Below are 27,427 nucleotides of genomic sequence, written 5' to 3'. Positions count from 1 at the left end.
CCTCCATCTCTCCCCCCTCTCTCCCCCTCGTGTCTCTCCCCCATCTCTCTGTCTCTCCCCCTGTGTGTCTCCCCCTAGCTCTCTCCCCCCCCCAATCTGTCTCTCTCTTTCATCCCCCCCCTGTGTCTCCCCCCCATCTCTCTCCCCACCATCTCTCTCCCCATGTCTCCTCCCCCTCATGTCTCCCCCATCTCTCTCCCCCCGCCCATCATCTCTCTCTTTCCCCCACCCGCCTCTCTCTCTCTTCCCCCTCTCTCTCTCTCTCTCTCTCTCTCTTTCCACCCCCCTCTCTTTCTCTCTCTAAACCCCCCCCTCTCTCTCTCTCTCTCTTTCCCCCCCCCCCCGCCACCTCTCTCCGTCCCATACATCCAATGTTTTCTCTCCCAATGAAGACCACAATAATACAAAGACTGGAAGCAGCGGACTCGTCAGGGCTCCGGTTCCGGTTTCGGGTCCGAGGAGTCTGCGCATGCACGAGAGGCATCGGGGGTGGAGTCCAGAAGATGCAGATACAGAAAAAACGCATATAATCACTGCAATTTTAAAGGGATGCAGGAATAGAGAGACCTGGGGGTGTACGTACACAAGTCTTTGACGGTAGCAGGTCAAGTAGAGAAGGTTGTTAACAAGGTTTACAGATTTTATAAATAGAGGCATAGAGTACAAAAGCAAGGAAGTTATGCTACATCCTTATAAAACACCGGTTAGGCCCCAGCTGGAGTATTGTGGCTAATTCTGGGCACCAGATGGATGTCATGCCCTTAGAGAGGGTGCAGAGGAAATGTACTAGAAAGGTACTAGGGATGAAAGACTTGGAGAGACTAGAGAAACTGGGGTTGTTCTCCTTAGAGTAGAGAAGGTTAAGGGGAGATTTGATAGAGGTGTTCAAAATCATGAATGGTTTTGATAGAGTAAATTAGGAGAAACTGTTTCCCATGGCAGAAGGGTCGGTAACTAGAGGACACAGATTTAAGGTAATTGGCAAAAGCACCAGAAGTGACATGAGGATAAAAATTGTTATGCAGTGAATTGTTATGATTTGGACTGCATTGCCTGAAAGGATGGTGGAAGCAACAATAATAACTTTGAAAATTTAATTGGATAAATACTTGAAGTGGAAACATTTGCTGGGCTATGGGGAAAGAGCAGGGAAATGAGTCGAATTGTATTGCTCTTGCAAAGAGCTGGCACAGGCCAGTGGGCTGAATGGCCTCCTGTGCTGTATCACTCTATGATTTTATGTGGTCTAACCAGACACATGTATGATCACACCCTCCATTGTGTTGTGTGGCACGACCAATGTGCTAAATGGGATAGATTCAGAGCAGATCTAGCAACTCAAATCGGGCATCCATAAGGAGCTGTAGGACATCAGCAGCAGCAGAATTGTGTTCCACCGCAATCTAACATCACAGCCCAGCATATCCCTCACTCTACCATTATTATCAAGTCAAGAAACCAACCCTGGTTTAATAATGCGTATAGAAGAGCATGTCAGGAGTAGCACCAGGCATACCTGAAAATGAGATACCAACCTGGTGAAGCTATAACACAGAGTGCATGTATGTTAAATCATACATTTATAGAATCTTACAGCATAGATAGAGACCATTTGGCCCGTCACACTTGAGCTGGCTTTTTGAAAGGGCTGTCCAATTCAGTCCCACATTCCAGCTTTTTCCCCTGCAAATTATTCCTCTACAAGTACATATCCAATTGCCCTTTGAAGATTCCACCACCCTTTCAGGATCTTAACAACCCTCTGTGTGAAAAAAAAACTCATTTCCACTCTAGTTCTTTTACCAGTTATTTTAAATCTATGATCTCTGGTTACTGACCCACTTGCCAGAGGAAATTGTTTCTCCCTACTTGCTCTAACAAACCCTTCATAATTTTGAATACATCTATTAGGTCTCCCCTTAACCTTCTCTGCTCGAAGGAGAACAATCCCAGCTTGTCCAGTATCTCTAAATAACTGAATCCCATCATCCTTGGTTTCATCCAGTAAACCTCTTCTGTACCCTTTCCAGGGTCTTGACATCCTTCCTGAAGCGTGGTGCAAGAATTGTACACAATACTCTAGCTGAGGCCTAATCAGGGATTTGTAAAGGTTTAGCATGACCTCCTTTCATTTGTGTTCAATGCCCCTATTTATAAAGCCAAGTATCCCATAAGCTTTCTTAACCAACTTGCCCTGCCTCCTTCATAGGTTTGTGACTGCATCCCCAGATCCCTCTCTTCTTGCACTCCCCCTCAAAATAGTGCACAATTAGATTATACTGCCTGTGCATGTTTTTTCTCTCAAAGTCTGCTCCTATCTTGTTTACTACTTACTGCGTTGCAATATTTTGTATCATCCGCAAACTTCAAAATTGAACTCGTTATACCTAAGTCCAAGTCATTTATATATAACAAGAAAAGCAATGGACCTAATACCAATCCCTGGGGAACCCCTCTACATAATTCTCTCCAGTCAGGAAAACATCTATTCACCACGACTCTCTGTCTCCTATCACTCAGCCAATTTCATACTTAAGTTACCACACTGCCTTTAATGCCGTGTGCTTCTATTTTCCAAATAAATCTGTTACGAGGTAATTTTATCAAATGCCTTTTGAAAGTCCATATATACAACATTTACTGCATTACCTTCATCAACCCTCGCTATTGATTCATCAAATAACTCAATCAGGTTAGTCAGACACAATTTGCCTTTAACAAATCCGCGCTAGCTGTCCCTTATTAACCCATGGTTCTCCAAATGCAAATTAATTTTGTCTTTGACAATAGTCTGTAGTAGTTTTTCCACCACTGACGTTAGACTGACTGGCCTGTTGTTATCAGGTTTATCCCTCTCTCCTTTTTGAATAGTAACATTTGGAATCCTCCAGTGCCTTTAGCACCTTTAGCAAAGCTGTTCCAGTACAGACACAACACTGGCATCTACCTAACAAAGTGGAAAATTACCCAGGTATGTCCTGTCCACAAAAAGCAGGACAAATCCAATTTGGCCAATTACTGCTCCAACTGCCTACTCTTAATCATCAGTAAAGTGATGGAAGGTTTCATCGACAGTGCTATTAATTGGCACATACCAGCAACCTACTCAGTTTGGGTTCCACCAGGACCACGAGGCACCAGGCCCCATTACAGCCTTGGTCCAAATATGAACAAAAGAGCTGAATTCCGGAGGTAAGCTGAAAGTGACTGCCCTCGACACTACGGCAGCATTTAACCAAGTGTGGCACCAAGGAGCTCTGATAAAACTGAAGTCGAAAGGAATCAGGATGGAAAACTCTCCAATGGCTTGCACAAAGGAAGATGGTTGTGAGGCCAATCCTCTCAACCCTAGGGCATTACTGCAGGAGTTATTTAAGGCAATGTCCTAGGCCCAACCATCTTCAGCTGCTTCATCAATGACCTTTTCTCTATCACGTCAGAAGTTGGAATGTTCACTGCTGACTGCACAGTGTTCAGTTTCACTCACAATTCTTCAGTCCATGCCCACATGCAGCAAGACCTGGACAACATCCAGGCTTGGGCTGATAAGTGGCAAGTAACATTTGTGTCACGCAATTCCAAGCAATGACCATCTCAAACAAGAGACAGTCCAAACACCTCACCTTGACATTCAATGACATTGCCATCGTCAAATCCCCCACTATTAACATCCTGTGGGTCACCATTGAACAGAAACTTAAATGCACCAGCCACAAAAGCAGGTCAGAGGCTGGGTATTCTGCAGTGAGTGCTTTACTTTCTAACTCCCAAAAACATTTCCACCATCTCAAGGCACAATTCAGGAGTGTGATGGAATAGTCTCCACTTGCCTGGATGGGTGCAGCTCTAGCAACACTCAAGAAGCTTGACACCATCCAGAACAAAGCAGCCCACTCAATCTGCACTCTGCACCACCTTAAACGGTACCCTCTGTTGCAGTGTGTACCATCTACAAGATGCACTGCAGTAACTCACCAAGGCTTCTTCGACAGCCCCTCCAAAACCCGTGACCTCTATCACCAGGTGGCAGGCACATAGGAACACCACCACCTCCAAGTTCCCCAACAAGTTACACCATCCTTACATGAGCATATATTGCCACTTTTTCATCATCGCTGGGTCAAAATCCTGGAATTCCCTACCGACCAACGCTATGGGAGCTCCTTCACCACAAAGACTGCAGCGGTTCAAGAAGGCAGCTCACCACCACTTTCTCAAGGGCAATTAGGGGTGAGCAATAAATGCTGGCCTTGCCTGCATTCTGAGAATGAATTAATAATTTTACCTTCCCCCTTGCCCTGAACATACATCTTTCTCTAGTTTCTCTCCTATCTCCCCTCATACTCTCCAAGTTCATCTTATCCTAAAGACCCACCACCTGCTCTCCCAACCCTAGTCCCACCAAACTGCTGACCATCCAACTTCCATTCCTGGCACCCATGTTAGCTGACAATGTTAATGGTTCCCTCTTCACTGGTACTGTCCCCTCCCTTTCAAATCTGCCATCTTGCAAACTACCGCCCATCTCCATACTCCCTTTCCTCTCCAAAGTCCCTGAACATGTGATTGCCCCCAAATCCATGCCCATCTTTCTTGCAACTCCATATTTGAACCTCTGCAATCAAGTTTCCACCCCTGCCATGGCACTGAAACAAGCCAAATCAGAGTGACAAATGACATCCTCTGTGACTGTGACCGTGGTGCAATAGCTCAACTCATCCTACTCGACCTGTCTGCAACCTTTGATATGGTTGACCAGACCATCACTGGCTCTAGTCTGTTGTCCAGCTGAGTATGACTCCCTTTGCCTGTTTCTACTTTTATCTCTCCAATTATATCCAGAGAATCTCCTGCAATAACTTCTCTTCTCACCCCCACACTGTTACATCTGGAGTCCCCCAACAATCTATCCTTGGACCCCCTCCTATTTCTCATCTACATGCTGCCACTCTGCGATATCATCTGAAAACATGATGTCAGCTTCCACACACATGCTCCAGCTCTACTTCACCACCACCTCTCTCGACCCCTCTATTGCCTCTGTGTTATGAGCCTGTTTGTCTGACATCTAGTCCTGGATGAGCCGCAATTCCCTCCAATTAAAATTGGGAAGACCAAAGACATTGTCTTCCAGAAGACCTGTTCCCTTGCCACTGATTCCATCCCCCTCCCTGCCCACTGTCTAAGGCTAGATTAGACTGTTCGCAACCTCAGTGTCCTATTTGAACCTGAGCTGAGTTTCAGACCCCATATCCTCTCCATCACAAAGATCACCTAGTTCCACCTCTGTAACACCACCTGTCCCCACACTTGTCTCACCTTATCTGCTGCTGAGACCCTCATCCATGCCTTTGTTACTGGTAGACTTAAGTATTTCAACACACTCCTGGCTGGCCTCCCATTTTCCACCCTCTATAAAAGTGAGCTTATCCAAAACTCTGCTACCTGTATCCTAACGCGAACCACGTTCCGTTACCCAACCCCATGTGCTCGCTGACTGATCTACATTGGCTCCTGGTCCACCAATGCCTCAAATTTAAAATTCTAATTCTCATGCTTAAATTCCTCCATAACCTCGTCTTTCTTATATATGTACTCCCGTACCACACTCGACCAGCTCCGTTGGGCGGGCCACATTGTTCGCATGCCTGACACAAGACTCCCAAAGCAAGCGCTCTACTCGGAACTCATACACGGCAAACGATCCCCAGGTGGGCAGAGAAAACGTTTCAAGGACACCCTCAAAGCCTCCTTGATAAAATGCAACATCCATATCGACACCTGGGAATCCCTGGCCAAACACCGCCCTAAGTGGGGGAAGTGTATCCGGGAGAGCGCTGAGCACCTTGAGTCTCGTTGCCGAGAGCTTGCAGCAAACAAGCGCAGACAGCGGAAGGAGCGTGCGGCAAACCAGTCTCCCCAGTCACCCTTTCCTTTAATGACTGTCTGTCCCACCTGTGACAGAGACTGTAATTCCCGTATTGGACTGTTCAGTCACCTAAAAACTCACTTTTAGAGTGGAAGTAAGTCTACCTCGATTTCGAAGGACTGCCTATGATGATATGATGATGATATCTCCCATACCCCCAAGACATCTGCATTCTTCCAAATCTGGCCTCTTGTGCACCTCCCTCTCCCTTCGCTGGATCATTGGTGGCCATGCATCCAGCTGTCTAGGCCCTAAATTCTGGAATTCCCTCTCTAAACATCTCCACCCCTCTACCTCTCCTCTAAGCCATTCAGTTGTACCAAACCACTATGAAAAACAATAATTAGAATAAAACCCGACGAACCACCCAGCATCAACCTCGGCACCGGCTTTGGACATGACAAAGACACACCCAACCAAGTCTACCCTGCAAAGTCCTCCTCACTAACACCTGGGAACTTGTGCCAAAATTGGGAGAGCTGCCAGATAGACTAACCAATCTGTGGTGATTTTTACAATCTTTTACAATTTTTACAATCCGTGCCCCTTTGGGGCTATCACTCCTCAAGTGTTCACTCTCAACTTAAGGTTGAGGTAGCCGAATCCTAAAGACGTTAACTGGGTCTAAAGGTCCAGTCCATCTCTCCCTTAAGGAAAAGAACGACCCGAGAATGTTACTATCCTCCAGATAGCACTTTTTAGCAAGTTTTAGCCAGATTGTAATGTCCTGGATATTGTAAGGGGCCAGGGGTCTCTCCTGAGTAATGTACCTCTTCACCAAAAGAGTGTACAGAGATGTGATACTGAAAACTATGAGAGACAACCTAAAATATATAGAGGTTTATTTGAAGAACCAATTTGCAATTTACAGTTGATGAGCCAGTCAATTGCAACGTTAACAGTTCTAAAAAAAGATGAAAAATATAATTTTATTTCTAATAGAGAATCTTACTTTTAAATCTAAACTTTGTTACAGTATTACAGTTCTTAAAATTGTTTAAGCAGGATATCAATCAATTATCAAGGTAGCTTTTACCTTAAATCCCCGAGAAGTGGAAGACCATCGAGCAGGCACGATGCCTTCTGCCTTACTTTGATATCAAGAAATGCTTATGTCCGTTTAAGCGAGTCTAAAAATCTCATCTGAGCTTTCAATATTTATACCCTTTTTGGTTGTTTTCCACAAGCATTTCTTGTTGATCAAGTTAATGATCGCTAATTATTTTTTAGCTGATTTTTGCATTACAAACCACTATCAATAAAATGCCCATTGTCAGTTTACCATCTATGTTCAAAGGGCAGATGTCATTTCTTTGTGCGATGGGCACTTGAGTGTTGTTAAGAAGTTCTAACTATGCATAGTCCCAAGAATTTGGTCTTATTTATGCCATAGATACTTGACATTTTGCCATTCAGCTAGAATGCTGTGTCCACACATGTCCATTGTTTAGTTTACCATCTATGGTCGAGAGGGCAGATGCCATTTGTTTATGATGGACAATCCAGATTAAGCCATTTAGCTGACTGCTTATTTCAACAATTGTCTTGTTTTAAGAAGTTAATAAAGTTACTTATCAAGGGTCAGCCCTTCAAGATTAGAATACTTTCATGGCCAGGGTTTTCAAATTCAGCTTGTTTTATTTTTAAAGAAGTTCTCTGGTAGAATTTTTAAAGAAGTTATAAGGTATTGTCTTATTTTTAAAGAAGTTATGACAGAATTCTTTTACACCCCCCTCTTGACCAACAAGCAGCAAGGGCAGGATTTGGTCAATATTTCTCAAACAAAGTTTCAAGAGTACATATTAATTTCAAGTGATTTACAATAGTCTAAGCATGTGCTACATCAAAGTTCTTCTAAATCATTCCAAGGGCAATATTTTGCCTTATTTCAAATTGGACAGAATTTTGAAGAATCATAGAATAGTTCAGCACAGAAGGAGGCCATTTAGCCCATCGAGTCTGAGCTGGTTCCTTTGAAGAGTAAATGATAAGTACTTTTTCATACAATTAGTGGAACAACATGTAATTAGAATCTCTAAATAGTAGATGTAATGTTCCGTAGAGGTGAGCCATTCAGATGAATCAAAGAGACGTTGCAGTGTCGTTTGAGCTGGCTGAAGCTTGACACGCAGAGCAATGTCCCATAAAATCATCAAATGATAGTTGAATTCGGTCGATAAGGTGGAAGATTCAACTGAGGTGCGGTGGTGTGTAGGCTTACGAAATTAATTTACATTCGAAAAGGTAAATCGCGATGCGGAGCGTAAGACCATATGCTCCTTCAAATGTTTCCACCATCCTTTCCGAAGACCCTTGTATGTGATTAAAGGAGTGCAGAGGCAGTTCTTGCAAGCTGTGATTCTTTAATCAAAGTTTTTGTGCCCCTTGGGGTGGATGCCAAGGTAGTCCAATCATTGGAAGCAAAATAAGGTTATAACACAAAAGAAAAATACTGTGGATGCTGGTATCTGGAACAAATACATAACATGCTGGAAATCTCAGCAGGTTAGGCAGCATCTGAGAGAGCGAGGTTATTATTTTAGAACCAAGATGAGGAGATATTTCTTAACTCTCAACAAAATTATATCCCAATGAGAAGGAAAGACTGTAAGAGAAGGGATAACCATCCATAGCTAACTAAGGAAATAAGGGATGCTACCAAATTGAAATCAAAGGCATACAATGTGGCTAAGATTAATGGGAAGCCAGAGGATTGGGCAACTTTTAAAAGCCAGCAAAGAACGACTAAAAAAATAATAAAGAGAGGGAAGTAAACTAGCACGAAATATAAAAACAGATAGTAAGAGTTTCTACAGATACACAAAAAGGAAAAGAGTGGCTAAAGTAAATGTTGGTCCCCTGGAGGATGAGATTGGGGAATTAATAATAGGGAACAGGGAAATGGCAGAGACTTTGAACAAATATTTTGCATCGGTCTTCACGGTAGAAGACACAAAAAACATCCCAATAATGGATAACCAAGGGGCTGTAGGGAGGGAGGAACTTAATTCAATCACTATCACTAAATGAGCAGTACTCGGTAAAATAATGGGACGAAAGGCGAACAAATCCCCTGGACCTGATGGCTTGCATCCTGGGATCTTAAAAGAAGTGGCTGCAGAGATAGTGGATGCATTGGTTGTAATCTACCAAAATTCCCTGGATTCTGGGGAGGTCCCAGCGGATTGGAAAACTGCAAATGTAACACCTCTATTTAAAAAAGGAGGCAGACAGAAAGCAGAAAACTATAGACCAGTTAGCCTAACATCTGTTGTTGGGAAAATGCTGGAGTCCATTATTAAGGAAGCAGTTGCAGAACATTTGGAAAAGCATAATTCAATCAAGCAACGTTTTTATGAAAGGGAAATCATGTTTGACAAATTTGCTGGAGTTCTTTGAGGATGTAACGAGCAGGGTGGATAAGGGGGAACCAGTGGATGTGGTGTATTTGGATTTCCAGAAGACATTCGATAAGGTGTCACATAAGAGGTTACTGCACAAGATAAAAGTTCACGGGGTTGGGGGTAATATATTAGCATGGATAGAAGATTGGCTAATGAACAGAAAACAGAGAGTCGGGATAAAGGGATCATTTCCCGGTTGGCAAACAGTAACTAGTGGGGTGCTGCAGGGATCAGTGCTGGGACCTCAACTACTAACAATCTATATTAATGACTTGAATGAAGGGACGGAGTGTAAAGTAGCCAAGTTTTCTGACGATACAAAAATGGGTGAGAAAGCAAATTGTGAGGAGGACACAAAAAATCTGCAAAGGAATATAGACAGGCTAAGTGAGTGGGCACAAATTTGGCAGATAAGAACATAAGAACATAAGAAATAGGAACAGGAGTAGGCCATAAGGCCCCTTGAGCCTGCTCCACCATTCAATAAGATCATGGCTGATCTGATCATGGATTCAATTCTACTTCCCCGCCCGTTCCCCATAACCCCTTATCCCCTTATCGTTTAAGAAACTGTCTATTTCTGTCTTAAATTTATTCAATGTCCCTGCTTCCACAGCTCTCTGAGGCAGCGAATTCCACAGATTTACAACCCTCATTTCTGTTTTAAATGAGCGGCCCCTTATTTTAAAATCGTGCTCTCTAGTTCTAGTCTCCCCCATCAGTGGAAACATCCTCTCTGCATCCACCTTGTCAAGCCTCCTCATAATCTTATACGTTTCGATAAGATCACCTCTCATTCTTCTGAATTCCAATGAGTAGAGGCCCAACCTACTCAACCTTTCCTCATAAGTCAACCTCCTCATCCCCGAAATCAACCTAATGAACCTTCTCTTAATTGCCTCCAAAGCAAATATATCCTTTCGTAAATATGGAAACCAAAACTGCACGCAGTATTCCATGGGTGGCCTCACCAATACCTTATAAGACTTCCCTGCTTTTATATTCCGTCCCCTTTGCAATAAAGGCCAAGATACTGTTGGCGTTCCTGATCACATGCTTTATCTGCATACTTTCTGTTAAGCTCATAATAAAGTAATGTAACTGAGTACTGTAGACATGAATAAGTGTGACCTTAGCTCCTTTATTCAAACTTCAGAGTGCAGGTACAGCGTGGGAGGCCGGCTTATATACAGTGCTCCCAAGGGATGCTGGGATCCCTTGGGACTCCAACAGGTATGCCCTCTGGTGGCGGTATGATACAGGTTACCTAGGGTTGCATACATAACATCACTCCCTCCCAAAGTCAATAGTACACTTGTTTACAGGGTGAGACGATTCGGGGCTTTTCACTCCCTTGTCAATCGTCTCGGTACAAATACAGGTGTGGGTGAGTTGGTTAATTCTTTGCTGGGCAGCTGGCCTTGCTGGGCTGCTGGGGATGGTGAGTTCAGCTTCATAGTCGACCGTGATGTCGGTTGCCACTTGTGTGTGTGTGTGTGTGTGTGTGTGTGTGTGTTGGGGGGTCGAAGTTGATGGTGTCCTCCACGGGTTGCTCGTGGCTGTCTGTGAATCGCAGTTTGATTTGGTCCAAATGCTTGCTGCAAGTTAGTCCATTAGCAAGTTTGACCGGAAACACCCCACTCCCTTCTTTGGCTATGACGGTGCCAGCGAGCCATTTGGGCCCATGTCCATTGTTGAGTACAAATACAGGGTCATTGACTTCAATATCATGTGACAAGTTTGCGCGATCATGGTACATGCTTTGTTGATGCCGCCTGCCCTCGACATGATCATGGAGATCAGCGTGGACAAGAGAGAACCTTGTTTTGAGCACCCTTTTCTTGAGCAGCTCGACTGGGGGAACCCCGGTGAGCGAGTGGGGTCTGGTGCGGTAGCTGAGCAGGGCTCAGGACAGGCGGGTCTTCAGAGAATCTTCCGAGACACATGTTTCAAGCTTTGCTTGATGGTTTGGACTGCCCGTTCTGCCTGGCCGTTGGATGCGGGCTTGACCGAGGCTGATGTGATGTGCTTGATCCCATTGCGGGTCAGCACGGCCAATTGTCGCTGACAAGGACATCAGGCAGGCCCTGCGTGGTGAACATAGATCGTAGGCTTTCGATAGTGGCAATGGATGTGCCTACAGACATTATTACACACTCAATCCATTTTAAATAAGCATCCACAACAACCAAAAACTTTTTGCCTAGAAACGGGCCCGCAAAGTCAACGTGGATCCTAGACCATGGTTTGGAGGGCCATGACCACAAACTTAGCAGTGCCTCTCTGGGTGCATTACTCAGTTGAGAGCAAGTGTTGCATTGGTGCACGCATGACTCCAAATCTGAGTCGATGCCAGGCCACCACACATGGGATCTGGCTATAGCTTTCATCATTATTATGCCTGGGTGGGTACTGTGTAGGTCGCATATGAACATTTCCCTGCCTTTCTTACGCAAAACCACGCGATTGCCCCACAAGAGACAGTCCGCCTGTATGGACATTTCGTCTTTGCACCGCTGGAACGGCTTGATATCTTCATGCATCTCCACTGGGATGCTGGACCAGCTCCCATGGAGGACACAGTTTTTTTAACAAGGCACAGTAAAGGATCCTGGCTGGTCCGTAACGGGTGACTTTTCGTTTTCAAATGCATCCATCACTAAGAGCATGTCTGCAGGCTGTGCCATTTCCACCCCGGTGGTGGGCAATGGTAGCCGACTGAGAGCATCAGTGCAGTTCTCTATGCCTGGTCTAAGGCGGATTACATAGTTCTATGCAGCCAGCGTGAACGCCCAACTTTGGATGTGGGCAGAGGCATTGGTATTAATCCCTTCGCTCTCTGAGAATAGCGATGTGAGTGGCTTATGGTCAGTTTCTAACTCAAACTTGAGACCAAACAGATACTGGTGCATTTTTTTCACCCCGTAAACACATGCCAGAGCTTCTTTTTCAATCATGCTGTAGGCCCTTTCGGCCTTGGGCAAACTCCTGGGTGCATAGGCGACCGGTTCCAATGTTCCCGATTCATTTGCCTGTTGTAACACACACCCGACCCCGTACGAAGACGCATCGCAAGCAAGCACTAAACGTTTACATGGGTTATACAGAACAAGCAGTTTGTTGGAACATAACAAATTTCTGGCTTTCTCAAAAGCAGCCTCTTGTGATTTCCCCCATACCCAGTCATCATAGAATCCCAAATGGGCATCTATTGTCGATGAACAGACCTTTGTGCGTGTTGATGCAGGTGAGGCCTTTCGAAGATTCCTCCAGCTCCTGCATCATGTAGGCCAAGGTCAGGTCCAACTTGGTGAATGTCTTTCCTCCAGCCAGGGTCGCAAATAGGTCGTCTGCCTTGGGTAGCGGGTACTGGTCCTGTAGCGAAAAACAGTTAATTGTTACTTTATAGTCCCCACAAATTCTGACCGTGCCATCGCCTTTGAGAACCGGAACAATCGGACTGGCCCACTCGTTGAACTCCACCGGCGCGATGATGCCTTCTCGCTGCAACTTGTCCAGCTCAATTTCCACTTTCTCTCGCATCATATATGGCACCGCCCGTGCCTTGTGGTGGATGGGTCGTATACAGGGAACCAAGTGGATCTGTACCTTCGCCGCTAAGAAACTTCTGATGCCTGGCTCAAACAACGACGGGAACTTGATCAGAACCTGGGCACATGAGGCGTCGTCGACGGACAGAAGCACTCGGATATCTTCCTAGTTCCAGCGGATTTTTCCCAGCCAGCTTCTGCCAAACAGTGTGGGACCATCTGCTGGTACAATCCATAGTGGGAGTTCGTGCACTGCTCAATCATAGGAGACTTTTATTGCTGCGCTGCCAATTACAGGGATCAGCTCTTTAGTGTAAGTTCTTAGCTTGGTATGAATGGGGCTAAGCTTGGGCCTGTGTGCCTTGTTGCACCACAGCCTGTCGAAGGTCTTTTTGCTCATGATAGACTGACTCGCACCCATGTCCAGTTCCATGGATACTGGAATTCCGTCCAGTTCGATTTTTAGCATGATCGGTGGACATTTCGTGGTGAAGGTGTGTATCCCGTATACTTCTGCCTCCTCGGTTCGAGTCTCTAGTTCAGCCTGATCCGCCATGGATCGATCCTCCTCTGCAACGTGGTGGTTTGCAGGGTTTGCAACTCGTCTGCACATTTGCTAGAGGTGTCCCATTATTCCACAGCCTTTGCACACATAGCGTTTGAAGCGGCATTGATGGGCTCGATGATCACCTCCACAGCGCCAACAAGGTGTTAACTGCCTCGCATTAACATTTGGCGGACTCTGGGTCATCTGAGGTCGTGCAGCTGCAGGCGTGTACGTTCTGCCATATGCATTCTTGTCTGAGGATGACGTTAGTTTGTGTACAGTACTTGCCAAAACCTCTTTATGCTGCAAAATTTGTTTAGTGTTATCGCTGTTTAGTGTTATCGCTGGTGGACATTAAATGCCTGGGCAATCGTTAAGGCTTTGCTCAGGTTCGGTGTTTCAAGAGTCAGTAGTTTTCGAAGGATAACCTCATGGCTAATGCCAAGCACAAAGAAGTCACTTAGCATTTGCTCAAGGAATCCATTGAATTCGCAATGTTCTGCAAAGCGCCTTAGTTCGGCGACGTAGCTCACTACTTCCTGGCCTTCTGACCGTTGACACGTGTAAAATCGATACCTTGCCATCAGAACACTTTCCTTCAGATTTAGGTGCTCCCGGACCAGCATACACAGTTCTTCATACGATTTAGTTGTTGGTTTCTCTGGAGCTAGAAAATTCTTCATGAGACCATAGGTTGTTGCCCCACAGATGGTGAGGAGGATCGCCCTTCGTTTGGCAGCGTTCTCCTTCCCTTTCAGCTCGTTGGCCACGAAGTATTGGTCGAGTCGCTCCACGAAGGCCTCCTAATCGTCCCCTTCTGAGAATTTCTCCAGGATACCAACAGTTCTCTGCATTTTCGCGTGATTGTTCGTTATCTCGTCGCTAGTTGTTAAGCTCATAATAAAGTAATGTGACTGAGTACTATAGACATGAGTAAGTGTGACCTTAGCTCCTTTATTCAAACTCCAAAGTGCAGGTGCATCGTGGGAGGCTTGCTTATATCCCTTGGGACTCCAACAGGTATGTCCTCTGGTGGCGGTATGCTACAAGTTACCTAGGGTTTTATGTTTTATGCACAAGTACCCCCAGGTCCCGCTGTACTGCGCTACTTTGCAATCTTTCTCCATTTAAATAAAATCTTGCTCTTTGATTTTTTTCTGAAAAAGTGCATGACCTCACACTTCCCAACATTATACTCCATCTGCCAAATTTTTGCCCACTCACTTACCTTGTCTATGTCCTTTTGCAGATTTTTTGTGTCCTCCTCACACATTGCTTTTCCTTCCATCTTTGTATCGTCAGCAAAGCTACGTTACACTCAGTCCCTTCTTCCAAGTCATTAATATAGATTGTAAATAGTTGGGGTCCCAGCACTGATCCCTGCGGCACCCCACTAGTTACTGGTTGCCAACTCTCTGTTCTCTGTTAGTTAGCCAATCCTCTATCCATGCTAATATATTACCCCCAACCCCGTAAACTTTTATATTGTGCAATAACCTTTTATGTGGCACCTTATCAAATGCCTTCTGGAAGTCCAAATACACCACATCCATTGTTTCCCCTTAATCCAACCTTTTGGTAAGTTACAACCAATGCATCCACAATCCCTGCCGCTACTTCTCTTGAGACCCTAGGATGCAAGCCATCAGGTCCAGGGGATTTATCTGCCTTTCGTCCCATTATCTTACTGAGTACCAGCTCCTTAGTGATTGTGATTGTGTTAAGTTCCTCCCACCCCTCACCCGCCCCCCCCCCCCCCCCACCCCCACCCTGCCACCCACTGTAGCCCCCATTAACCTGCATGGAAACTGTACATTACTCTTTTTAAAATGGAGTTTCTCCACTAGGAGCTTCTGCTTGGTATTAATGTAAAGATTAGTGATTGTGATTGTGTTAAGTTCCTCCCCCACTCCCATAGCCCCTTGACTATCCACTGTCGGAATATTGTTTGTGTCCTGTACTATAAAGACTGATATCCACTGTCGGAATATTGTTTGTGTCCTCTACCGTAAAGACTGATACAAAATATTTGTTCAGAGTTTCTGCCATCTCCATGTTCCCCATTACTAATTTCCCGGTCTCGTCCTCGAGGGGACCAACATTTACTTTAGCCATCCTTTTCCTTTTTATATACCTATAGAAATTCTTGCTATCTGTTTTTATATTTTGCGCTAGTTTACTTTCATAGTCTATCTTCCCTTTCTTAATCATTTTTTTAGTCGTTCTTTGCTGGCTTTTAAAAGCTTCGCAGTCTTTTGTCCTCCCACTAGTTTTGGCCACTTTGTATGCCCTTTTTTTTAATTGGATACCGTCCTTTATTTCTTTAGTTAGCCACTGATGGCTATCTTTCTCTTACATCCTTTCCTCCTCACTGGAATATATTTTTCTTGAGAGTTGTGAAATATCTCCTTAAATGTACACCACTGTTCATCAACCGTTCTACACTTTAATCTATTTTCCCAGTCCACTTTACCCAACTCTGCCCTCATACCTTCATAGTCTCCTTTATTTAAGCTTAGTATGCTGGTTAGAGAGCCAACTTTCTCACCCTCCATCTGAATTTGAAATTCAATCATGCTATGATCACTCATTCCGAGGGGATCCTTTACTGGGAGATTGTTTATTAATCCTGTCTCATTACACAGGACCAGATCTAAGATAGCTTGCCCCCGGTTGGTTCCGTTACGGACTGCTTAAGGAACCCATCCCTTACGCACTCTATGAACTCCTCCTCAAGGCTACCCTGACCAATTTGATTTGTCCAATCAATATGGAGGTTAAAGTCACCCATGATTATTGCTGTTCCCTTTTTACAAGCCCCCATTATTTCCTGGTTTATACTCCGACCAACAGAGTTGCTATTGTTAGGGGGCCTATAGACTACGCCCACCAGTGACTTTTTCCCCTTATTGTTCCTGATCTCCACCCAAACTGATTCAACACCATTATCATTTGAGCCAATCTCGTTTCTTACTATTACAGTGATTCCATCCTTTATCAATAGCACTACCCCACCTTCCAGACTTCCAGATGGAGTATAATGTGGGAAAATGTGAGGTTATCCACTTTGGCAGAAAAAATAGAAAAGCAAATTATAATTTAAATGGAGAAAAATTGCAAAGTGCTACAGTATAAAGAGACATGGGAGTCCTTGTGCATGAAACACAAAAAGTTAGTATGCAGGTAAAGCAAGTAATCAGGAAGGCAAATGGAATGTTGGCCTTTATTGTAAAGGGATGGAGTATAAAAGTAGAGAAGTCCTGCTGCAACTGTATAGGTATTGGCGAGGCCACACCTAGAGTACTGTGTACAGTTTTGGTCTCTGTATTTAAGGAAGGATATACTTGCATTGGAGGCAGTTCAGAGAAGGTTCATTAGGTTGATTCCGGAGATGAGGGGGTTGAAGATAGGTTGAGTAGGTTGGGCCTCTATTCATTGGAGTTCAGAAGAATGAGAGATGATCTTATCGAAACATATAAGATAATGAGGGGGCTCACCAAGGTGGATGCAGAGAGGATATTTCCACTCACAGGAGAAACTAAAACTAGGGGACATAGTCTCAGAATAAGGAGCCGCCCATTTAAAACTGAGTTAAGGAGAAATTTCTTCCCTCAGAGGGTTGTAAATCTGTGGAATTCTCTGCCCCAGAGAGCTGTGGAAGCTGGGTCATTGAATATATTTAAGGAGGAGATAGACAGATTTTTGAGCGATAAGGGAATGAAGGGTTATGGGGAGCAGGCAGGGAAGTACAGCTGAGTCCATGATCAGATCAGCCATGATCTTATTAAATGGTGGAGCAGGCTCGAGAGGCCAAATGGCCTGCTCCTGCTCCTATTTCTTTTCTTATGTTTTTATCACGATCCCAATCACAATGATATATGAGAAGACACCAAAAATACTTCCAAATACTTCTGAGACAGCATCAGTGATGCAATCAATAGTGGATTTAGTAACCGAAGCTACCTTGACCTATAGCATCAGCGAATCTGGGGTTTGCTAAATATTATTGACTTCAACTTGCAACAGCAAGTGTTGTGTCTTTTTAATAGTATCCTCGACAGAGTAATTGGTAAAGGTAAGAGTCAACTCCATGCCCTGTAACTGACTAAGAACTGTACTAAGTTTGCTAGGTGCATAAATATTATTAGGGGCATAGGAATTCCTAGATCTAGAGGATTTAACATATTGGAGAGTGTATCCACAACAGGTGACATCTCTAGAGGGTGTTATCATCCAAGTGCATGTGTTCAGTCCACAGTCGGAACACTTGAAAGCTGTAATGACCGCATATGATGCATTCCCCAAAGAGAAATGTCACCATTAAACCGGTCTAACTAATGTAGAGATGATAGAGCAGTTTGCTTTATCGGAACCTTTTCCACATTGCTTACATTTTTCCGTTTATTACAGGTAAGGAACCCCTGATTGATGCATTTCTCTGCATGAAGGAAACCATATATCATGGAGGTAGAATTGAAAGTGGAATTAGGCTCCAAATATGGATGGGCCATCCGTTCATAAGGATGTTGAACCGTCACCAAGGCCCTGAATGATCCTGAGGTCTGAATAAGGCCTAAAGTAAGGATCTTCCGCTGTTTGTAATAGATCTCTGTCTGTTTTATCAATGGAATTATAAGGAGGATATCCAATCTTCATGTGATAGAATCAGTGAACCAAACAGTGGGACTAAAATTCCGGCCTCACCGGCTCCGTACGAAGTGCGCACGGACCGGGCGAGGCCTCGCAAAAGACGGTTTTTGGAGCGCAATGCGCATGCGCCAAAAACCTGCTTTCCCAATCTGCCAAGATTTGTCTTGACAGATCACATGCATCCCCGCAGGAAGGACATTCGCACAGCCGAGATTGGACTATTTGCCCAACTCGTGCCCAGCGAATGTCCTTCAAACTCTTACACCTGGTGAAAGTAGGTGCATAGCCTACTTTTATCAGCGTAAGAATTTTAAAACATAGAAAAATTAAATTTAAAAACACATTTTTATGTTAAAAACCTGTCCATTAAGGTAAGTTTACTTTAAACCATATTTAAACACATAAAATAAAATTCCAAAAAATATATATTTTTTCTAAAATATTTAATTAACTTTAATTTCAATTAATTTTAAATATGTGAGGTGTTTTATTTATTTATTATGTTGTATTTGGATGTTTTAGAGGATTTTATTCATTGATAGTACTGGGAACTCGCAATCGCCATTATTATCAATGAGAATACTGCATCGTGATTGGCTGTCCAGGCTCACGTGACTCTACTTGGACTTACGTACCTTGAAGACAGGTCCCCATGTGATGCGCAGCGAATCTAGGCCTCCAACCGGCTCCTATGTTTCTCCGGGACCAACAGGTAGATTCGTAGATTTTTTGGGGGCCGGAGGCATTCGTACGGAGGAAGTCTCCGACCTCAATTTTAGGCCCATTATTTCCGAGTAGGGTTCTCTCGGTGGGAAGGGAACTAATGTTGTGAAGCATGGCATGAGATGTGAGTTAAGCAAATATTTTCTCTCTTATGGTATTGAGTCCGAGATCATTGAGGAAAGGAGTTCCATACCATGATCAAGGAACCTTATTAGACTTGAGTTTTAAAAGGAACATATGAATAGCTGTCATAAGGCTATTGAGTCTAATGCCATCATCTGTAGAGAGGAGCTTTTGGTGGATAGTTCGAAGAACTGTGTCTATAAGTGATTTCTGAAGCTTAACGAAATCCGCAATCTTCTGTAATCTTGATTGTTGTTCCATTGATCCAGCGTGAGGACAGATTCTATTAGCAGCAGAGAAGACTGTTGGAGCGAGCAGGTGTTCATCGATGTAGAACGTTTCTTGCGATGCGGGAAGAGCCACTCGATTTGATAAAATCCGTAAAAGACTGATTTAAAGGTACAATCGCTCTATAAACATCCGATTGGTATATCGGGAGACAAGTATTATCAAATTGTTCCTCAAACAATGATGAACCGGGAGAGTGCTGAGCATCTCGAGTCTCGTCGCCGAGAGCATGCAGAAACGAAGCGCAGACAGCGGAAGGAGCGTGCGGCAAACCAAGCTCCCCACCCGCCCTTTCCTACAGCCACTGTCTGCCCCACCTGTCACAGAGACTGTAATTCCCGCATTGGACGTAAAGCCACCTGAAAACTCACTTTTAGAGTGGAAGCAAGTCTTCCTCAATTTCGAGGGGCTCCCTACGATGAACCATTAGAGAGGTAAGGTTTGATAGCTTCTGCCCGATTCTGAATCGGTAAGATTCTGTTGGCATAAACCAATATCCCAGCCGTTGTCCTTACACCAGGAGTAAAGTGAGGAACATGATTGTCTTTATAACAGGTGTATGTCTCGTTGGATGATAACTTTGAAATACAAAGAAGATTCCTTCCTCCGTGTTTTCCTTTGTACCATCGTACTTGACCAAGGTTGGGTCGTTAACATCCATCCAAATGTGAGACGATTTAAACTGAGAAAATGTATGATCTCCTCACGCCTGCAGGAAATGGCATAATGTGAGGTGTTTAAGTAATAAGACATTTCTGGCATTTCACATGCATTGTCTGCGTCCGGAAGATTTTTAACAAGGAATTGTCTGGTACTATTGGAATTCCAATCTTGGGGCAGGCAAGATCCATCAAGGCGATACTTGATGAATTGGGATTTTTTATTTTGCAGTCGTCAACAAGCATTTGATTGATTTCATCCATTCCATCATAGCCCCAGGTATTCTTAAAGGAGTTCAAATAAAATTTTGAGGAACAAAATATTGTCAAATTGTAAGGAAATCCCCCATCAACAAGGAGTAAAATCATTGGCTTGTGGTTGTACCAGAGGTGGAATGATGGAGCAGAAATGAGAATGGGCATATTGCCGAATGGGGGAAGTGGCTGACTCTTGGGGTGATTCGCAATGACTCCACATCATTCCCTTATAGGAATATATCTGTGAAGATGTCAAGTCGTGGGGAAAGCAGTGGTCATAGATTTAGACGGGGGATGTTTTCCAACCCCGTCGGTGTGAGGATATCTTTTCTGCTTACCCCAATCAACGAAGTAGCAGTGTCCCACTGCTTCTGTGTTGTCTTTTCACCAGGATCTCCAGCTGACATCTGGAAGGCTGGGTTTTCTCTTCAAAGGTTCCCCATGGTTGCATTGAATCTTCTAACTAGTTCATTTTCCTTTTGAACTGATTTAATTTCAAGAGTCTTAGCTAATATTGTGGTGTCCAATTCGACCTGTGGGCTGATAAATAGAGCCATGCAATAACAGAAGTAGTTGAGGTTTGTAGGGCTTGAAAACCTCACTTTTGAAAATCAGTAGTAACTTTCAAAAGAAAAATTCTGTATAAAGCACCCAGTGTAAGGCCCAGGAAACCAAACTCTGTGATGAACCTTTTTTTAACATTCTGTATAAATGCACATGTAAAATATGAAAGCTGTAAATACTGATTTTCTGTAATCAGTAAGAATTTCTGGAGACTTCTGTTTAAAATGCTTAATGTGAATCTGTGCTAACCCCTGTAGAGAAAGCTGAACACAATAGAAATGATACTGACAGTTAGAAACTTTTGTAGAAATGTAAACACCAATACTGACTAATCAATGAGACACAGTGAGGTCCATGATAGTGCTAGACTATAGATAATAGACCAGTTTCTCAAGTGCTAATGCGTGCTCAAGGAAGTTATAGATCATTGATGGATCAAAAAAAGGATTTGTTGATGTAACAGGTAGCCGTGGAAACAACACATGAGAAAAGGCAGGGAAACAATGGAGCAAGACGGCAGAAGTCAGAGAAGGGTGACCTGTCAGTCATCAGAAGTTGCGCTCCACGAACCCGTCAGAACAAAGGGTCGATCGTGAGTGCGCAGGGAAACTAAGGCAGAGACTCAGCAAAGACGAGGTCACAGAGGCCGGGATTTCGAAGGTCACAGAGGCCAGGAGTTCGGAGGTCACAGAGGCCGGGAGTTCGGAGGCCGGCAGTTCGGAGGCCGAGAGTTCGGGTGCCGAGAGATCTGGAGTTCGGGGGCCGAGGGGTCGGGAGCTCGGAGGCCGAGAGGTCGAGAGGTCGGGAGCTCGAGAGGTCGGGAGCTCGGAGGCCGAGAGGTCGGGAGTTCGGAGGTCACGGAGGTTGGGAGTTCGGAGTCCGAGTGGTCGGGAGGTCGAGAGGATCGGGAGTTTGGAGGCCAAGAGGATCAGGAGTTTGGAGGCTGAGAGGTCGGGAGTTCGGGAGGTCAGGAGGCCGGGAGTTTGGAGGCCGGGAGTTTGGAGGCCGGGAGATCGGAGGCCGGGAGATCGGAGGCCGGGAGATCGGAGGCCGGGAGATCGGAGGCCGGGAGATCGGAGGCCGGGAGATCGGAGGCCGGGAGATCGGAGGCCGGGAGATCGGAGGCCGGGAGATCGGAGGCCGGGAGTTGGGAGGCAGAGAATTTGGGAGTTCGGAGGCCGGGAGTTCGGAGGCCGAGAGGGTTGGGAGTTCGGAGGTCGGGAGGCCACAGAGGTCGGTGAGTTCGGGAGACCACAGAGGTCGGTGAGGTGAGCTGGTAAATATCTCTCTTTTCTCTATTTCTTTTTAATTAGATTTTAAACTAGATACGTCTAACTAGAGGGATGGCAGGGCAGCTCAGTCCCGTGGAGTGCACATCCTGCGGCATGTGGGAAGTCCTGGACGCTTCGCGCAGCCTAGACAACCACATGTGCAGGAGGAGTCTCCAGCTTCAACGTGTTTCGGAGCTGGAGCAGCGGGTGGAGTCAAAACGGTGCATCCGTGAGGCTGAGAGCTACATGGATAGCATGTTTCAGGAGGTGGTCATCCTTCAGCTTAAAAGCGTGTAGGCAGAGGGGAAGTGGGTGACCACCAGATGAAGTAAGGATGCTAGGCAGGTAGTGCAGGAGTCTCCCCATGCGTCCATCTCGCTCTCCAACCGATATTCTCTTTTGAGTACTGGTGAAGTCGATGATGCTTCTGGGGAGTGCAGCCAGAGCTAATTCCAATGCACCACGGGTGGCTCAGCTGCACAGTGGGCAAGGATGAAGAATAAAAGAGCCCTAGTGATAGGGGATTCTATAGTTAGGGGAACAGACTGGCGTTTCTACAGTTGTAGACGTGACTCCCAAATGGTTTGGTGCCTCCTTGGTGCCAGGATGAAGGATGTCACAGAGCAGACGCAGGGCATCCGTGGGGGGAGGGTAAACAGTTAGAGGTCGTGGTCCATATCGGGACCAACGACATAGGTAAAAAGAGGGATGAGGTCATACATGCAGAATTCAGGGAGCTAGGAAGAAAATTAAAGGGTAGAACCTCAAAGGTGGTAATCTCCAAGTTACTACCAGTGCCACGTGCTAATGAGCACAAGAATAGAAGGATAGAGAGGATGTACACGTGGCTGGAAAGTTGGTGTAGGAGGGAGGGCTTTAAATTCTTGAGGCATTGGGACCACTTCTGGGGAGATGGGAACTGTACAAACCAGATGGGTTGCATCTCAACAGCGCTGGGACCAATATCCTCGCGGGGAGTTTTGCTAGTGCTGTTGGGGAGAGTTTAAACTAGCTTGGCAGGGGGATGGGAACCTGAGAATAAATTCAATAGGGAAGGAAGTAAAGCAGAAATTGGATAGCAAGAATCTAGAAAGTGAATCTGTAAGACAGAAGAAACAAGGCTTAGTAAGTAGTAAGCAAGGAGGTCTTCCTGTGCTAAATGATATATACTTTAATGCAAGGAGTATAGTGAATAAGGTGGATGAGCTAGGAGCACAGGTAGACACTTGGGAGTATGACATTATAGCCATTACAGAAACATGGCTGAAAGAGGGGCCGGTTTTGGCAGATCAATATTCCTAGCTACAGGATTTTTAGACAAGATAGAGAGGAGGGTAAAAAGGGGGGGGGAGGGGGAGGGTGTCGGGTATTGATTAAAGAAACTATTACAGCAATGAGGAGGGATGATATGTTAGAGGGATTATCAAATGAGGTCATATGGGTCGAATTGAAAAATAAGAAAGCGGCGATCACACCGCTGGGCGCGTTTTTTATAGACCCCCAAACAGTGGGAGGGAGATAAAGGAGCAAATATGTAGGCAAAATGCTGTGGTCCAAAAACCATAGGGTAGTAATTGTAGGGGATTTTATCTATCCAAATATTGATTGGGATAAATATAGTGTGAAGGGTAAATATAGTGTGGAGGGTGCGGAATTCTTGAAATGCATTCAAGAGAACTTTTTTAGTCATTATGTAGCAAGCTCAACACGAGAAGGAGTGGTCTTGGACTTAGTTTTGGGGAAAGAAGTTGGGGCAGGTTGAAGGGGTATTAGTGGGGGAGCACTTGGGTGCCAGTGACCATAATTCAGTCAGATTCAAATTGGTTATGGACAAGGATAGGCCTGGAATAAAAGTCCCAAATTGGGGAAAAGCTAATTTTGCTAAGCTAAGGAGTGATTTGGCCATGGTGGACTGGAAACAGCTACTTGTGGGTAAATCGGTGTCGGAACAGTGGGAGTCATGAAAAGGAAGAGATCTGGAAGGCTTAGGCCAAACATGTGGCCTTAAAGAAAAAGGTTGGGAATAATAATTCTAGAGCCCCCTGGATGTCTAGGGACTTACAGGGGAGGATAAAGAAAAAAAGGGACGCTGATGTCATATACCAACGGCTAAATACTATAGAATATTTAGAGGAATATAGAAAGTTAAGAGGCAAAATTAAAAAGGATATTAGTAATGCTAAGAGAGAGTATGAGAAATTTTTGGTTCGTTAAATTAAGGAAAACCCAAGATGTTCTATAAATATATTAAGAGTAAGAGGGTAACTAAAGAAAGGGTAGGGCCTATTAGAGGCCATGAGGGTAATCTTTGTGTGGAGACAGAAGATGTTGGTATGGTTCTTAATGAATACTTTGTATCTGTTTTCACAAAGGAAAGGGGCCATGCAGATACTGCTATCGAGGAGGAGTGTGATATTTTGGATGAAATAAATATAGTGAGAGAGGAAATATTAAGGGGTTTAGCAGCTTTGAAAGTAGATAAGTCACTAGGCCTGGGTGAAAAGCATCCCATGCTATTGAGCGAAGTAAAAGAGGAAATAGCTGAGGCCTTGACCATCATTTTCCAGTCCTCTTTGGATTTGGGCATGGTGCCGGAGGATTGGAGGACTGCTAATGTAGTACCCTTGTTTACGAAGGGAGAAAGGGATAGGCTGAGTAATTACAGGCCTATCAGCCTAATCTCAGTGGTGGGAAAATTGTTGGAGAAAATCCTGAAAGACAGGATAAATCTAATTTGGAAAGGCAAGGATTAATTAGGGACAGTCAGCACGGATTTGTTAAGGGAAGATCGTGTTTGACTAACCTGATTGAATTTTTCGAGGAGGTAACCAAGAGGGTCGATGAGGGTAGTGCGTACGATGTAGTGTATATGGACTTTAACAAAGCTTTTGATCAGGTCCCACATGGTAGACTGGTCACGAAGGCCCATGGTATACAGGGCAAAGTGGCAAGTTGGATCCAAAATTGGCTTGGAGGTAGGAAGCAAAGGGTAATGGTTGATGGATGCTTTTGTGACTGGAAGGATGTTTCCAATGGGGCTCTGCACAGCTCAGTACTGGGTCCCTTGCTTTTGTAGTATATATCAATGATTTAGATTTGAATATAGGGAGTATGATTAAGAAGTTTGCAGACGACAGTAAAATTGGCTGTGTGGTTGATAATGAAGTGGAAAATCATGGGCTGCAGGAGGATATCAATCTACTGGTCAGGTGGGCAGAGCAGCGGCAAATGGAATTTAATTCAAAGAAGTGTGAGGTGATGCACTTTGGGAGGGCTAATAAGGAAAAGGTATACACATTAAATATTGTATAATGTATAACCCACTTAATCGTGTAGATGAACAAAGGGACCTTGGAGTGCTTGTCCACAGATCCCTGAAAGTAGCAGGCCAGGTGGATAAGGTAGTTAAGAAGGCATACAGAATGCTTGCCTTTATTGGCCGAGGCATAGAATATAAGAGCAGGGAGGTTATTTTTAAAATTGTATAATACTTTGGTTAGACCACAGCTGGAGTACTGCGTGCAGTTCTGGTCGCCGTATTATAGGAAGGACAAGGGGGTGCAGAGGAGATTTGCTAGGATGCTGCCAGGAATGGAGAATCTTAGTTATGAGGACAGATTGGATAGACTGGGTTTGTTCTCATTGGAACAGAGGAGATTGAGAGGAGACCTCATTGAGGTGTACAAAATATTGAGGGGCCTGGACATAGTGGATAGTAAGGGCCTATTTCCATTGGTGGAGGGGTCTATTATGTGGGGGCATAGTTTTAAGGTGGCTGGTGGAAGGTTTAGAGGGGATTTGAGGGGGGGCCTTCTTTACACAGAGGGTTGTGGGGATCTGGAACTCGCTGCCTGGCAGAGTGGTAGATGCAGAAACCCTCACCACTTTTAAGAGATGGTTGGATGGGCATTTAAAGTGCAATAACTTGCAGGGTTACGGACCTAGAGCTGGAAATTGAGATTAGACTGGATGACCTTTTGTTGGCCGGCGCAGATATAATGGTAAGTACTGCAGGGAATCGAATACGGCCATGGTGATCTCCTGGACTAGTTTCGATCGCCTGGATGGGTCGGAGAGGAATTTTCCCAGATTTTTTCTCCCTAAATTGGCCTGGGTTTTTATCTGGTTTTTGCCTCTCCCAGGACATCACATGGCTCCGGTTGGGGTGGAGTGTAGAATGTTTCAGTATAACGGATGTCGCAGTTGTGTGAGGCGGACTGGTTGGGCTGGGTGCTCTTTGCCTTTCCATCATTGTTCATAGGTTGCTGACCAAGGGCTGTGCGGCTCTTTGTCGGCCGGTGTGGATACAATGGGCCAAAATGGCCTCCTTCTGCGCTGTAAATTTCGGGGGAAGGGAAAAAACAAGGGGAACAAAAAAAAACAAAAACTAAAAAGGAGATACACACGCGAGACAGATGGAAACGCTTTAAGGACACCCTCAAAGCCTCCTTGATAAAGTGCAACATCCCCACTGGCACCTGGGAATCCCTGGCCCAAGACCTCCCTAAGTGGAGGAAGAGCATCAGGGAGGGCACTGAGTATCTTGAGTCTCGTCGCTGAGAGCATGCAGAAATCAAGCGCAGAGAGCGGAAGGAGTGTGCGGCAAACCAGACTCCCCACCCACCCCTTTTTTAACCACTGTCTGTCCCACCTGTGACAGAGACTGTAATTCCCGTATTGGACTGTACATTCACCTCAAAACTCACTTTAGAGTGGAAGCAAGTCTTCCTCGATTTCGAGGAACTGCCTATGATGATGATTGTTCCTCCATTCTGGTATCCCGCAGGACATCTTTTCAGATTGTCTATGGAGACAGTTTTAAGAGTTTGCTTGCCATTCGGCTGGTTAGTGAGTATTTGTACAGTTCTTTCATCAATAACTGAATGTATTTGAACAGTTTTTTCCACTTAGGCCTTAAACCAGGTCTTTGCCCATTCTTCTGCTAGGGTTTGCCATGCTTCGTTGGTCAATCGTTTTTGCCTATTTGTCTCCCTCATCCTCTGATCGATCTTCTGTATCTCATCTGCTACTTCTTGTTTTAAATCTAACTGTTGCTGTCGGGTCAAGGAGTCAGAGAGTGTAGAGGCAATAAAAGAACCATGAGTAAGTGGTGCATGCATCTCAACTCCATACATTAGATAATATAGAGTTTTAGGGGACACTGTCCCTGATACAGATGTGGACACATTATCCAGTGCACTTCCAGTATGATTGTGGTCCACTTATTTCCTCTGATTCTCAATAGTTTGATCAATAACTTTTTTACTTCCTGGTTTTTAACCTTCCACCAGTCCCACCGATTGCGGCTGACATGGTGTGCTGTGCTCTAACCCAATCCCACTTTGTTTGCAGTAATCTTTAAAGACCTTGGAAACAAAGGCTCCACCTTGATCGGAGTGTAGGATTTCGTATGCATCAGCTACAGTAATTATGTCAGCAATAGCATTGACGAGTGCGTTT

General features: G+C 44.8%; 1 long non-coding RNA gene across 1 annotated transcript in view; it reads left to right on the top strand.

Moving 5' to 3' along the window:
* LOC139267175 (uncharacterized) overlaps window positions 1–27,427 on the top strand; it is a 59,477-nt gene that overhangs the window by 3,350 nt on the left and 28,700 nt on the right. Inside the window, exon 2 of the long non-coding RNA XR_011593848.1 lies at window positions 17,842–18,009. This is a non-coding gene — a long non-coding RNA (uncharacterized lncRNA). The remainder of the gene's footprint in view (window positions 1–17,841; window positions 18,010–27,427) is intronic.

Source organism: Pristiophorus japonicus, chromosome 7 (assembly GCF_044704955.1).
Source record: "Pristiophorus japonicus isolate sPriJap1 chromosome 7, sPriJap1.hap1, whole genome shotgun sequence".
NCBI lineage: Eukaryota > Metazoa > Chordata > Chondrichthyes > Pristiophoridae > Pristiophorus > Pristiophorus japonicus.
This window is presented reverse-complemented; position numbering and strand designations above follow the sequence as displayed.